We start from the raw sequence: 15,984 nt of genomic DNA on the forward strand, positions 1-15,984 counted from the left end.
GACTAAATGTGAATGTGGAAAACATCATTTGTTTCCCCAAAAAGAAAACCAGCGTCATCTTGCATTTATCTTGATTTATATCTTATCATTATGGTAAAATTCTTACTGCGTTTCTGTCAGAGGGTAAATATTCTCATTTAGTCCTCCACCAACACAGGCCCACAATGTGTTCATGACCACTGAGATTCAATATGGGCTCACAGTTCTTCATATTATATCACATTTTCCAAATGTTATCATAGTTACTTAAGAAGAATCCGAAAGAAGTGAGAAAGTTACCAGATGTGGTTACTTGTCCAGGAAGGGGTTAATGTGTCAAGCCAGAATGACACAGGGTGCTATTCATAATTTCTAAGCCGTTTTAATGGTTTCAGACTTTACTGCAGTGAATATGATGGATCCCATCTTTTGAGGGGGTTTTTCTTCACAGCAGTCACGACAGAAACTGTGAGGATCCAGTCTGAGTCCAGGAAAACATGATCAGAGTCCGCAGACTTAAACAAAATATCCTCGACATTTCCAGAGAAAGGCTTGCAGGCTATTCATTTGAAAATACAGAGAATCTGCTACTGGACCAAAAACTGCTGAAACTAATTGAAAACACTCACATGGTTTGACTTTCTCTATCAAGCAGAAGGAGGAAAACAATTCATCAGATACTGTCATGAAACTCAAGATCTCTTCAGAGATGCCTCAGAATTCTAATATGTTCCAGTGTGCTTTTTCTATATGAACAGAACATTTGCTCATAAAATCTTTTGTATCGCCGAAGACAGAACTTCAGCGCTTGCTCAGCCGGCTACATACATACTCTATTTAATCAAATCAATGGAACAAAACTAACAATGCATTTTCAGTTTTGACAATTGAAATAAAGTGTATTCAGCTCTCTTTTTAAATGGACAAATACATTTTGAAAAAGAAATGCTCTGGATCTGTCAGATTATTCAGTTTAAAAGTCCAGCTTTGGCAAAATATCTCTGCTTGTGTTTTCATTGTGATTGTGTGAATAATTTTTTAAAAAAGCAGTGTTTTGGGGGCTGATTTGATGTAATGCTGCAACGTTTGTTTGTCAGATAGAAAATGATTTCTATTTCTTTCTATTAATCTATATACCATTTTGGTTGATATTTTGTCTATTGTTTTATTCTGGTGATGTGTGCTCACACTGAAGTCTGGAAACGAGACAAACCTTTCATTTTCCACCTTGTGTCTTGTGTCTTGTGTCTTGTGCAGCAGAACTGGTAATAAAGCAGAAGTGACAATAAAAGTCACTTTGACAGGATAACAAATCTCCCCAGTGGAGACGGGGAAAGAGGATGTTGCTCTTTAAAACCCCACAGCAGTCAGTACAAACACAATTCAAGTGAAAAACTCAAGACATCTATGTGACATGATTCAATTGAAACTTATGAAGTTACATAGATTCATTTACTGATGTGCGTTTATAATCTGACTCGTCCATTCAAATATTCCCAGCAAGACATTGGGTACATCTGAAATGTCCCTCCTCACTCCTTATGGACGGACTCTCTCTTCCCCCCGGCAGTGTCTGGTGTGGCGGCCATGATGAGGACGGTCTGAATCCTCAAGAAGCAAAGAAAAGGAGGCGTGTTGCTTCCTTTAGCTTAAGATAGTATTGATGCACACTTTGGCAAAGGAGGCGAGCCATGCTGCCCCACAATTCCTTGAGGCGACAACATTTAAAAGGACCCGCTCATCTGAGCGTTTACGGAAAATGACGATGGCGGGAAAGGACTCAGATCATGTAAGTTCGCAAAACAATAATCTGCTGGAACAACTTGAAATCATCTAAAACCCAAATGTTCTTTTTGTGGTCCCTTTTCAGAAACTAGTAGTTCTTTCCCAACACGACACGTCACTAACCTGCACCGCCGTCGCATTATTATGACGTCACATCACCGACCGCCACACCAACCTGATCGTCTTTCATTGACTACTTTAGGAAGCCTCCGTACTTTCCTTCACCCTGTGATGTCATCCAGGGCTTCAGTGAAAGTCCATAATGAGGACAAAGGAGGGACATTCCTGACGAACCCACTGACTTTCTTCAGTGATTCTGTCATTTTTACTCGGGCCACTCGAGGGCAGCCTCAGACTGTCCAGCCTCCACATGTTGGTATATATTTCCAATATGTATTTTCACTAGAGTCGGAGTGACACAAACATACATCAGTGCAGTTTCATGGCCGTGAGAGAGAGGGAAGAATCTTCAGTGTCTTCTGGGCTGGATGTGACAGTAGTCTGTCCCTAAAACCAAACATCTGATGTCATTTCCTTCACTTAACACCCTGAAAGTCACCAGAACAGCTTCAACCTGGAAACATCTGGAAACATCTGGCCCAGATGAGAAGCACATTGAAACCTCATGCGCCTCCAGAAGCTCTGCCAACTTTATCTGAGTGCAAAGAGGAATCGTCTGCACACACGTCCACCCGTCCTCGTCCACCCGTCCTCGTCCAAACAGCGTCTGATAAGGCTGCTCTGTCCTCTCTGTCCTCACTGTCCTCTCTGTCCTCTCTGTCCTCTCTGTCCTATCTGTCCTCTCTATCCTCTCTGTCCTCTCTGTCCTGTCTGTCCGCTCTGTCCTCTCTGTCCTCTCTGTCCTCTCTGTCCTCTCTGTCCTGTCTGTCCGCTCTGTCCTCTCTATCCTCTCTATCCTCTCTGTCCTCGCTGTCCTCTCTATCCTCTCTGTCCTCTCTGTCCTGTCTGTCCGCTCTGTCCTCTCTATCCTCTCTATCCTCTCAATCCTCTCAATCCTCTCTGTCCTCTCTGTCCTCTCTATCCTCTCTGTCCTGTCTGTCCTCACCGTCCTCTCAATCCTCTCTGTCCTCTCTATCCTCTCTGTCCTGTCTGTCCTCACCGTCCTCTCTGTCCTCTCTTTCCTCTCTATCCTCACTGTCCTCTCTATCCTCTCAATCCTCTCTGTCCTCTCTGTCCTCTCTATCCTCTCTGTCCTGTCTGTCCTCTCTGTCCTCTCTATCCTCTCTATCCTCTCTATCCTCTCTGTCCTCTCTGTCCTCTCTGTCCTCTCTATCCTCTCTGCCCTGTCTATCCTCTCTGTCCTCTCTGTCCTCTCTATCCTCTCTATCCTCTCTGTCCTCTCTGTCCTCTCTGTCCTGTCTGTCCTCTCTATCCTCTCTATCCTCTCTGTCCTCTCTATCCTCTCTGTCCTCTCTGTCCTCTCTGTCCTCTCTATCCTCTCTATCCTCTCTGTCCTCTCTAACCTCTCTGTCCTCTCTGTCCTGTCTGTCCGCTCTGTCCTCTCTGTCCTCTCTGTCCTGTCTGTCCGCTCTGTCCTCTCTATCCTCTCTATCCTCTCTGTCCTCGCTGTCCTCTCTATCCTCTCTGTCCTCTCTGTCCTGTCTGTCCGCTCTGTCCTCTCTATCCTCTCTATCCTCTCAATCCTCTCAATCCTCTCTGTCCTCTCTGTCCTCTCTATCCTCTCTGTCCTGTCTGTCCTCACCGTCCTCTCAATCCTCTCTGTCCTCTCTATCCTCTCTGTCCTGTCTGTCCTCACCGTCCTCTCTGTCCTCTCTGTCCTCTCTATCCTCTCTGTCCTCTCTGTCCTCTCTGTCCTCTCTGTCCTCTCTATCCTCGCTGTCCTCTCTGTCCTCTCTGTCCTCGCTCCGTACAAAGATGTCCTGAAGCTCTCAGTGAGATTGCGTTTGGCAAAGCCAGCCAGCAGCCTAATTGTCAGTTGCGGCTAATCTAATAGCCTAAATATGCTTCATAAGAGCCGGAGAGCCTTTATTCTGTGTTCACCACAGTTTTCATCATGACACAGGTTGAGGCTTAATGACTGGCCACATGATTGTGTTTTCCCCTGGGAAACGGAGGTTTGGGTTTGGGCCTGGCGGCCACACAAATCTGCTCTGGCGTCATTAACCACACGGTTTTGCAGCAAAAGAAAAAGGGCCCATATCTGCTGTGAGGCCTTCACACACATGTGGTCTGCAGTTTTACACACTACATTTCCTCGGCACCGCACTGTATCGGTGGCTGTAATCAGGCTCCGGTCTGTGCTGCAGACCCAGGCTGAACAACAGCAATGTGCTGCTTTTACGCTAAATCCTCTTAGTTAATTGTCATGAATGTGTTTTTATCAGTGTCAGTCCCTCTTAAATGCTGCTTATTTGTAAATCAGACTGCCCTGTGCAGATAGCATCTTTCCCCTGTTTTCATTTCTTGGCTCAGTTTCCCTGCGGGCATGCAAATACAAGAAAGTCGGCACAAAGAGGCTTGTTCACAACAGCAACAACAACAAAAAAAGAAAAATCACTATCCATTATCCATCTCAGCTCTTTTTTTTTTTAATTCCCTGGTGTAAATTGAAATGCCTGTGAATATGCAGAATGTTCACAGTAAAATGTTGTGCCTGTAAAGAAAATATACGGTTGGCCACTTGTTTTAAAGAGTTAACAACAAAGTGCCACAAAAAGCCTGGAGTTCACATGGATTTGAGGGAATGTTTGCAGATCCTTTGATGCCGGCCATGAAAGAAGTTTCCCTTCTGAGGGAAAGTGGCCAGTGGAGCCTCTGGAAGAGCAGCGGGGGGAGAGAGGAAGAGCAGGAGCTCCTCCAGGGCAACCCAGGAGCTCTTGAGGGAGCGCAGACGTCCCCGGCGGGACGGCGGGACGACGGGACGACTGTCACATCAAAGGGGACCGTCCAGTGCAGGTCCCTGGTCCGTGACTCGTGAAGGACTGCTTTGACTCCTCTGGGAGGACCAGTGATCAGACCCACGCTGGGCGAGGACACGTCTCAATGTGGGTCAAAGGGATGTTTGGTTCACACACTGCTCAATGGGAACTTTTTAAAAATCATCCAAGGATGTAATTAAGTCGATTCGCAAATAGTCAATGTATTTTTAAGAACATCAAAAACAACCAAGGCAAAACAGACTCAATCCGCTAAAGGACAGGAATATTAAAAACCTGCACACCTTTGATATTGCTGATCTATTAAGTCGGTCAGACACACAATAATAACACACACTATCAATTTAGCACTAATAGAGATAATAGAGTAATGAGCAATAGAGCTCAGTGGCTAATAGATTAGTGTGCAACTATGGGATTTACTACACATTTATTAAATGTATATATGTATATACAGTAAATTCCAGATACATGTGTATAGATAAAGATGATTTATTTTTTGTATATGTGTTTTCATAAACTCTAGAGGGTTTATGTATCGATGTGTGTATATTATTTGAGGCCCAGATTGGAATCAGGCCTGATCTGGGATCCGACCAGCCAAGATGAGAATTCCTTGTTGAATTTAAAGATTACATTCCTGACCGTCATTTCCAGAAACATACATTGATTTGATTAGAAAACAGTTTATTGACATCTTAATTATTAACAATGAAACAATATAAAAGGAAAATAATAATAATGACATTGTAAGTAAGTCGTAGCCAGGATAACTATGAAATGTCACTATTAAATATTGGGGAATCGCAATAAAACAGCTCAACACAGACAGCTTTCAGAAAGGGAAGCCCACCAATACATGTTGAGGAACTCCAGGGTAAAGCTCAGCTGCTTTTTAATTTTGCTTTTAGAGGGATGAGTAACTTCAGATCATGGTGGCCCTTTGCCCAGGAAACAAGCTTATACGTCAAGATCTCCTGACCAGTTTCAATGAATGACAAATTGAATTAACAGCCTCAAAATTATTATAATAATGATCAGTCACTATTTTACCAAAAGCAGTGGCGTTGCAGTGTCATAACACATTCTTTCCAACACTGAAACCCAGAATCATGTGTCCTTGTAATAACAATTGGTAGCTTTTAACGGGAGAGGATAATTCTGCTGGACGTGCACGAGTGGAAAACATTTTACACAAGGAGGAGTCTCTTATTTCAGAAACTCAATAGTGTTTGAAGAAGTGAGGACGGCACCTACAGCTGTGGGAAGAACGTCACCAGGCTGCTAAACTCAGTAACGTCCATCCAGTGATCACAGGCAGCACAGGCCTCCTCCACAATAAGAGCACTGTATTAACACCACGCTAATAGTAAGGTAGTAGTAATACCATTGTAATAAGACCACTGTAATAAGACCACTGTCATGAGACTGTAGTAATACCATTGTAATAACCCCACTGTAATAAGACCACTGTAATAAGACCATTGTAATAACCCCACTGTAATAAGACCACTGTAATAAGACCACTGTAATAAGACCACTGTCATGAGACTGTAGTAATACCATTGTAATAACCACACTGTAATAAGACCACTGTAATAAGACCACTGTAATAAGACCATTGTAATAACCCCACTGTAATAAGACCACTGTAATAAGACCACTGTAATAAGACCATTGTAATAACCCCACTGTAATAAGACCACTGTAATAAGACCACTGTAATAAGACCATTGTAATAACCCCACTGTAATAAGACCACTGTAATAAGACCATTGTAATAAGACCACTGTAATAAGACCACTGTAATAAGACCATTGTAATAAGACCATTGTAATAACCCCACTGTAATAAGACCATTGTAATAAGACCATTGTAATAAGACCACTGTAATAAGACCACTGTAATAAGACCATTGTAATAAGACCACTGTAATAAGACCACTGTAATAAGACCATTGTAATAACCCCACTGTAATAAGACCATTGTAATAAGACCACTGTAATAAGACCACTGTAATAAGACCATTGTAATAAGACCACTGTAATAAGACCATTGTAATAACCCCACTGTAATAAGACCATTGTAATAAGACCACTGTAATAAGACCATTGTAATAACCCCACTGTAATAAGACCATTGTAATAAGACCACTGTAATAAGACCATTGTAATAACCCCACTGTAATAAGACCACTGTAATAAGACCACTGTAATAAGACCACTGTAATAAGACCACTGTAATAACCCCACTGTAATAAGACCATTGTAATAACCCCACTGTAATAAGACCACTGTAATAAGACCACTGTAATAAGACCACTGTAATAAGACCACTGTAATAAGACCACTGTAATAAGACCATTGTACTCAGGTCGCTGCTCTGGAGCTGAAAAGCAATGCAGAGATGGATTTTACCTTAGGAAGCACTGTTTGTGTTCCACAGTGGTAATGAGTCCATTTATTGAATAAATAGCCACGTTTAAGGTCATCAGATTCAGCTGGGATTCATATAAATAGCGCCACGGACTTGTAAGAAGAAAACCTGGCGAAGAGGCCCCCCCCTCCAGATCAGGTTACTGGTCTGAGGGAGGAGTCCAGATGAACGCCTCATCCTCGCCAGCGAACAGAGGCAAACGACCAACACCTAATAATAGATCATAATAAACTTATAATAAATATCTAAAAACTTAAATCCTTCATGTTCACATTCTGGGTAATGGAAATATAGTCCAGGCTCACACCCAGGAAAGAGACCCAGGACCCCCCCAATCCCAGCTGAAGTGCTGGGCCCAGTCCAGACTGAAGCCTGCCTTCACCTGCTGGGTGCTTCACTGCATGCAGCTGCAGCCTGCAGCTGCATGCAGTGGTAGAGAAGGAAGCTGCCAACTGTTCACTGACATCCCAATACTCTCATCCATCAGGACCAGTCACTTCAACTTTATACCGACTTTAAACAAGAAACAAATAATACAATGATCTCTTGATCAAAAGCAGTTTGTGTCACTATTTTACTAAGCGACTGTTGCCCTGCTTCACTTTTTGTCTTTCTTACTTTGTCTTCATTTTATAATAGACTCAATTATTTGAAATGTTATGTTCAGTAAGCAAGTAAATTGAAAACCAAATCTGCCAGGTGACATAATGTTACATAACGTGGCGTCCACTAATGCATCAATGGCCAATTATAAAAACCTGTAAAAAGTACAACATGCGTCACTAAGTTCCATCAGAGCGCCTCCTGGTGGCGCTGCGAGGCTCATCCCAGGTGCAACGTTTGGCCCAAAACACTGTTTGTAGCGCTGCTCTCAGCGCCGCCCGGCTCGCCACTGCATCATCTCCACCTCTGATTTATACCGGCGCCGAGGCCAGTGAACCCCCTCATTACTGGAAAATGCTGAACAAATGAGACACGTGTGTGTGCTTAATAAAGTGAACAGCTGATGGCGAGGAACATGTGCAGGACCAGGGAGGCTCCCAGGGGCCACAGAGCGGGTGGCGCTTCCATGGGTGTCAGTGGTAATCTGCACTGAGTGTGACGTACGGGGCCAGAAAGCGTCAGGCTGAGCGCTCCAACAGGGTTTGTACTCGTTGTGCGTCCAGGATGGAATCCTGCACAGCTGGGCCCCACCAGGGGACACAAACCCCCACAAAAATGTGAAACCTGGAGACGGTGACACTTCCATAAACACAAGTCCCTCTGAATAATTTGTTTTGGGGCTGAACTCAGAGTGTTTTTACTACGTTGACCATATAGGGTGTGGACTCTGCGAGGGTCAGCGGGTCATGGCTGCATGTGCAGGCTGGAGAGGAGGCAGTGCGTACTCCAGCAGGATCAGGCCAGCACGACTTCTCAGCTTCTCTTCATTAATGAACCAGCCTGCTGCCTCTCGGCTGGCACGGTGGAGAACGACGTGGACGCCTGAGTGAATCAGAGCCACAGAGACGCTGTGGAGGACACACTGAGCCAGAATGGATGGGAAGAAAATAAACTTCTGTGCTGTTTGGTTCAAAACAAACAACTGTTGTCATTGGGAAGACGCGTGACAATGACACCAACCACACGTTAGGACTGAGCGTGACCAGGCTGCTCACAACAGTCTGTTCCGATGGAGAGAAGAGATTAAAAAGTCCTGGAGGAATATTTATAGCAGAGTCTTTCATGGATGTCTGCACAGTTTAATGTCATTTTCGTCAGTATGAAGACCAGGGCTTTCAACGTCCACATATTTGTCATGAAGTGGCAACGAATACTCTTTGTGTCTTTTCATTCTTGTTCATGCAGACAAGAGGAGCGTGTGTCACGTGAATCAAAGTGTAAATTGGAGGCGTTGTACTAAACTATGAATCGTGGCTCCACACTTCACTGTGGGAGTCGCAGTTCTTCTTCACCATGTTGAATCTAATTGTAGGGGGGGTGGATAAATGACCTTTTTTCCCAAAACCTTCGTGTAACAGGTTTATTTTGACCTTATTTATATATAAAACACACAAGTAACCTGCATTTTCAATTTTGGTTCTGCTACTGCCTGCTACTGGCATGTTTTGATGTACTGCGTATATCACACTTTTGCACGCTTTTTTCAGCTATATATGATAATGGACAATGACTCTGTCTCAACATTGTGTACAAATATAGTGATTACTTGTTTTATTTTGTTTATTTATGAACTAAAAGGTATGGTTTATACTAGAACACACCAAATAGTGGAGGTACTACTGGCAGCCATCTTGTCTCAGACTACCTAAAATAAACAAATAAAACATTGATTAGCATGACAAATGTGTGAATGTAATATATGATACGTTACTGTTGAGCCATTAAATCACAAAACTTGTCAAAAGTGGCAAAATTCAAGAAATTCGCCCAAAACGCGGTTTTCCTTATATGGCCAGTAGCAGGCAGTAGCAACCTGAAAATCAAAAAATGATATTATATATGTGATTTGTATATAAATAAGGTCAATTTAAACCTGTTACATGCAAATTCTAATTTTATCCACCCCCCCTCTAATTAGGGCCAATGACTCATGTCGTCGGAGTATAAGCAGGGAAACAAAGAAACACGGGTGAAAACAGAAGGTGATGATGGTGATGATGATGAAGTTCAGCACTTCATCAGGACAGTGGTTCGAAACAAAAGGAGAAGAAACAACCTGGAAATCAAACTTACAGGCCGATTTGTGTTTGGTAGGTAATTTCTTTATTGTAACTTCTGTAAACTGATTCTCCTTTCAAATGTGGCAGCACGAGTCAAGTATGTGCCAAACCTCTGCTAATAAAAAAACCCAACAAAATAACACTTTATTATCGCTGAATCTTATCAACTGGATGATTGAAGTCTGAAGAAACAATTCATTTTGGCAATTCAGTAATTTGTTGCGTTGGAAAAGGAGAGCCTGAGTCGCTGAAGAATCGGTCGGCGGTCACCTGCCTCCTCTCGCTCTGCTGGAGACGTCTGGGATTGCTCTTTTATTTTGAAATCTCTCTGCGTCCAATGATGGCCAGCTTTGTTTCCAAAGCTGTCACCCCTCATGCATGACTGCTGCTCGACGGAAAGCATGAGGTGGAAGTCTTGTTTTCATTATGCACGGAGTTTTTTTTTTTTATTAATCAACCATTAAAACTAAATCAGTGCAGAATATAATCAGTCTTGTATGAGTAGTTCATAGAAGCCTTGTTCTAATGTCGTCAGGGTCTGAATCAGCTGCAGGGTTTTTCCTTTCCAAGCTCTATGTGACTGTTTTCTTCTACGCGACCTCTGCTCCCTTCACCTCTCTGCGCCGCCTCCGGCTCTGAGCGTCACTCCTCCTCGCAGTTTTCACATCTGTTTTCTGGATGACGGCTCTCGCTGATCAGCTGGGGACGCCACTTGACCAATCATATGGAAGGTGTGCATTTTCTCTGCATATTGGGAGAGGGAGACATCTGGTTTGGTTTAAGAGTGGGTACTTGGACCTGCTTTCTCTCCTTTCGTTGCTGAGCCAGTTTTGAACTCCGGAGGCCTGGCGAGAGGCGCAGCGCTCGGGATTCTGGGTGGAAAAACAAATCCTAATGAAGTTTGGCCTTCCATCTCGCAAATAGCGCCGTGTGTTGCATGTGTGCAAACAGAGCCGTTGTATTTTTTTCAGGCGAGTTAAAGGAAACTTACCAGAAATTCAGTGTGGCTGAATTGGAAAAACATCATTACAGTAAAGATGTCTCCTGTGTTAAGGCTCTTGTTTTGCAAGAATAGAACAAAGTAGTGTCTATATATCTATATAAGCTCTGTCTATAGGATTTTCTAAATGTTTTATATTAAAAACCATGGCCAGGCCTGGTATATTGCTCTTGTGGACGAGGAAGAGCGCTCCGGGTCATGTGCTTCGTAACATTAGAAAAGATCACACGTCGTCTCAGGCAGTACCGACGGCTCTGTTTGGAAAGTGGCAGCTTAGTTTACTTCATTTTGCTTCCTGACTAATTCCTCTTCTCTCCTATCTATTCGTTCATTTTCTATTTTTCATACCTTTATTATTATTCACTTTTTTTATTATTCATCTATGTATATATTTATTATTATGACACTTTTTTCATGATGTTGATGTTTTTCCTTAACTTCTGTTGTGAGTGGGCGGGTCACTTGCGTCCCTCAGGTGGAAGTGGAATTTGGGGATTGTGGAGGCTGAATCGATCCCGGCTGGCTCTTCGGTGAAGGAAAGGTTAATAACAGGGCTGATGAATTTACTCACTCAAAACCAACAATTCCCGAGTCAGGTGGCTTTTTTCTCATTACAACATGAATGGTCTGGTTTCCCAGGTTACTGGGAAGTACGGACAATAACGACGTTGTTGTTGTTGTCCGTCTCCTCACATGTGCAGAAGAACTATTTGGGTATTTGTGTATTTGGGTGGTACACCAACTCTAATTTACTCTGAGGTGGATGTGGTAGAAGTAATCTGGACTCATGATCAATAACTTATTTTAACTATATTTTTAGAAAAGCCAGGAGGCAGAAGAAAGAAAAAAACCAGAACAAAAGCTATTTTAAACCAGCGGGCATGACCAGCACAAACCATTTGCTGCATAAATGTCATCTGCGCCACAGGCGATATGCTTGTGTTGGCACCGGTCCAAATGAGCCCAGCAAAAGTTCCCCCAACTGAAAATAAACAGTGGCCATCCCGCTTTCAGGGACTTTTAGAAAGAAAAAACCCTCTCCGATGCTGACTGTGAAAAAGTGCTTCCCCCCCCCCAAAAAAAAACAAAACATGGCAAATGTATCATCTCATTTCCACGTCCTGCTCTCTGAGTTCTCAGAGAAAAGTGCGAGCGAGACTCATTACACTTCCGGATTTTAATCTGTTTAGGTGCTATGAGGATTAAAACCGTACCCCCCAGAGCGGTTTGAGTCACTTTGGGGTTAAAGCCACAAGCTGTTTAACAGTTAAATGAAGGATGTGTCTGCGAAGCCGCTAGCTCCTCCTGAAAAGTTACGACTTGAACCACGGCACCAGAAACACAAACTCACAACCACCGAAAACGGAGAAAAAAAGTGTTTTCACAGGAAACCGTTGGGTTGAGGTGATCGGTCTGTCGGGGGAAAGGTCAGAGGTGATGTAAACAAACATTAAGCAAACTGGAATATGAGTTGGATCACAAGTTTTTGTCTGCTTGAAGCTTCTGCTCCGGAGGAACTCAGTCCAGAGGATCAGGCATTAAAGCAGTCCACTCACTTTTTCCATTTTGTTTTTGTTTGGTGTTTGGGGCAGGAAGTAAGTAGCATGAAGTGTGGAGGAGAGGCGGTATGGCGTGTGAGCACGAGAACACACATGTGCATGCATGCTCCGGTTCAAAGGGGGAAAAAAGTGGGCTGGGCTGAAGGAAAAACAGAGATGTCAGCATTAATCGATTGGGAGATGTTTGCGGTGCAAAGCTGGTTATGATTGTGCTTTTTCATTACCAGCAGAGTCATTTTAGGCTGCGGTGTTTTTGGACTTCTTTTTCTTCAACTGGGAGCGTTGGGGTATTTTCCAGCAATAGTTCCCGAGGGCCTCAAATCTCTCTCGTAAAAAAGAAAAAAATAAAATAATAAAAAAAGGAACACGCATGCAGCAACGCATGTGCCACAATCAAAACACGGTTTGCGATTCAGCAAAATGAGAGCAGTTTTATGGATTCTGGCAGCAGAAGAACCAGCGGAGGCGGCAGGCTAAAGTTAGCATGGCTCAGGCTGAGGAGGCTGTGCAACACAGGCTGCAAAACTTGGGTGGAGACGAGGGGGGGGGGCAGGTGGAGACGGGGGGGGGGGAGGTGGAGATGAGGGGGGGTTGGATGAATGTGACTGAGGCATGTGAGAGGTGGGAATCCTCTGGAAGATGTTTGTGAGCCATGGGGTGATGATGAGACAAAAGATACACCGACGTGTACCCCCCCCCCCCCCCCCCCCGATGACCTCATCACTGTGAGACAACCAAACTGGGGCCCCGTGAAAACACTTCAGGTTTTGCATTTTCGTTTCAGGAAAGTTTAGCATTTACACGCCAATACTGCAAAAACGATGTCGGGCCACTAGTGGGGGCTGTGGTTTGTTTCTGTAATGAAACCACACACACACACACACACACACACACACACACACACACACACACACACACACACACACACACACACACACACACACACACACACACACACGTGTGTGTGCAGAAAGCAATACAGTATCAACATTAACAAAGGGAGGACACAGATATCGGTGTGGTTTGATTGTTATCACAGTGACTCTCAACTATTAAAGTCCCAGGAGAATCTGGACGGGAGTCCTGGAACCTTGTTGTCCTTCATCTCCTCATGAGGAAGAAGAAGTCTTCATCACGGCCGTGGAACAGCAGTTCCCTCATCGACACGGAGCCCCACAGTTTTGAGAAAGTTGCGTTTCAAAAACGTGTGTTTTCAGTATCGTTGTGGTGCAAACAGACGTCAAACTGCCTCAAACTGTCAAGGAGGCTGTTTATTCTTCCACCTCGGGACTTTTCTGTCGCGTCACGTGTAGATTTTTACATTTTTGTAATCACGAGTAAGAATTGTTGTACGTTTTAGTGTCAAACATGAAGTTATGTGGTTTGATCTGAAGACACAGTTGAACAGGCCGTTGTTTTTGCAGACCCTTGCAGCTTTAGGGGTCTGTGGTGTCCACCCCCCCCCCCCCCCCCCACCCACCCACACACACACTCACACACACACACTCACACTTCAGATGTTGAACACCTGCCAAAAAGCTTCAAAACATGGAACTCAACTTAATTGAAGTAACCAGGTTTGGGACCAAAGGTGTGGTCCACATGAGCAGAGCCTCCCTGGCGTCATGGGTTCTTGTCTTGTCAGCTTGGGGGTAAAAAAAAAAAAAACCCTGTAAAGACGGTTTTAATTTGAGCCGGTATTTGTCATGCACTATTGTCTTGGCTGAGTGACTGAATGCATTAGCTGTACAATAACAAACGTGTGCGCCAGCGACCCAGAGGGAAAACTGGAAACACAAATAATGACATCACACTCCTTGAGCTGTGAGATATGCTAGGTTTTGTTAAAGAATCTCAATAAATTAATCATCAGTTGGACGAGAGCCTCGCTGCGAGAACTGCGACTGTCAGGGGCCACACTGGAGAATTTTCTTCTTTTTTTAAAAGCGTGTACTGTTCAAGTTAGAGAAAAAGAAATGAAATGTGAAGAAGAGACTGAACATGTCGACAACAAAGAGACTAAAAACTTTGAACGTTTGTTAAACTGAGTCATGCTCAATATGACGTGAGCTTTTTTATGACAATGATTTACTTTCCAAAAAAGGCCATTTACTGTCAAAATGAATATACAGTCCTCCGGTCCAGTCTGCCCAGATCTGCACTATTCGATTACAAATTCATTTAAGACCAAGACTGGACGTTTCCCGGAAAACATTTCATAGGAAATCACAACCAAATTACACATTCCGTGTTTGTTGATATGGATCATCAATTCAATTCTATTACATTTTATTTCTATAGCGCCAAATACAACCCAGTGATTTGAAGACACCTTTACAGAGAAAAATCCAACAATTGAACACAATCAAGCAGAGGAGAAGTTGGAAATGAAAATCCTCCTTTGGAGGAGCTGAGAGGTGGAGCCTCGCTGCTGTTCCAGGTTTGGAGAAAGAAAGAGAGAAAAGGACAATGTGACAGATTTGTGGTTCAGGTCTGGGGATTCTCCATTTGCACTGTATTTCATACAGTACCTGTATGTGTCTTCAGCACTTTCACAGCCACTCTACTTATATAACTTCATTTTATTTCATGCGCTTGATTGATGTGAAAATAATGTTGAACTAATACCATCATGGCAGAAGTTTTAATCCTTAATACTTTACCTTTACATTGGATTGTATATTTGAAATCTCAGAAATAAATTGCAAATCTAAGTCAGTCCAGCAAAGGAACATTTCATAATTTATAAAAAAACAACATTAAAGTAACATTTTGGTCTGAAGCTTGAGACACGTTCAAATAAAAGCTGTGACTGATTAGCAGATTAACTTGTTAGTAATGTTTTTTTTTTTTTTTTTTTTACCATTTTCTTTCCCATTGCAGATTAAATTAGTCAGCTTTGGAAGTCAGCAGTAAAACTATTATATTATTCTAATTACAATGATATATTATTATACTTATATATATATATTTCGTGATGTTTTCAACCTTTGGGGTACAGAAAGACAGAATCTACTGCTAATATTAGCTTCCTTGTCCTGCAGTGCATTATGGGCTGATGTTGAAGAGGTTCTTTTTCATGGCTTTTCTCGATGTTCACAAGTTCCTGTCATACAGGCGTTAATATCAGGCCATCATTTGAATATATTCAACCTTTCATGACAGTGTCGAGTGTGTGAACAATACGTCTTGCACACGGCACACTGCAATTCGTCTCCATCCTCCGCCATGGAGCTCAGGTTGTGTTGGATGGTCCCGGGATCCGGGGTGAACCACACATTCAGGTTCTGCCGCAAATCATTCAATTGGTTGTGTTGTGAGGTGTGACCTCATCACTCCAGAACATTCACCACCTGGTCTCCAGGACATTTCCCTGTGTCGTGTTCTCCAGAAGTCCTTTACTAATAAATAATAAATCTTCCCCTGAGGCCTTGTTTACACAAAAGAAAACGCTAAACTTTTGCTACGTGTTTTTGGGTCCGTTTACAAGACAACGGTGCGCGGAGAATCTGAAAATGCAACTTTTGCTGTGCATGCGCACAACGTCTGTACATTACAAAAACAGACAGCAGCACCCACTAGTG

The sequence above is a fragment of the Blennius ocellaris genome, assembly GCF_963422515.1.
Source record: "Blennius ocellaris genome assembly, chromosome: 12".
Taxonomy (NCBI): Eukaryota; Metazoa; Chordata; class Actinopteri; order Blenniiformes; family Blenniidae; genus Blennius; species Blennius ocellaris.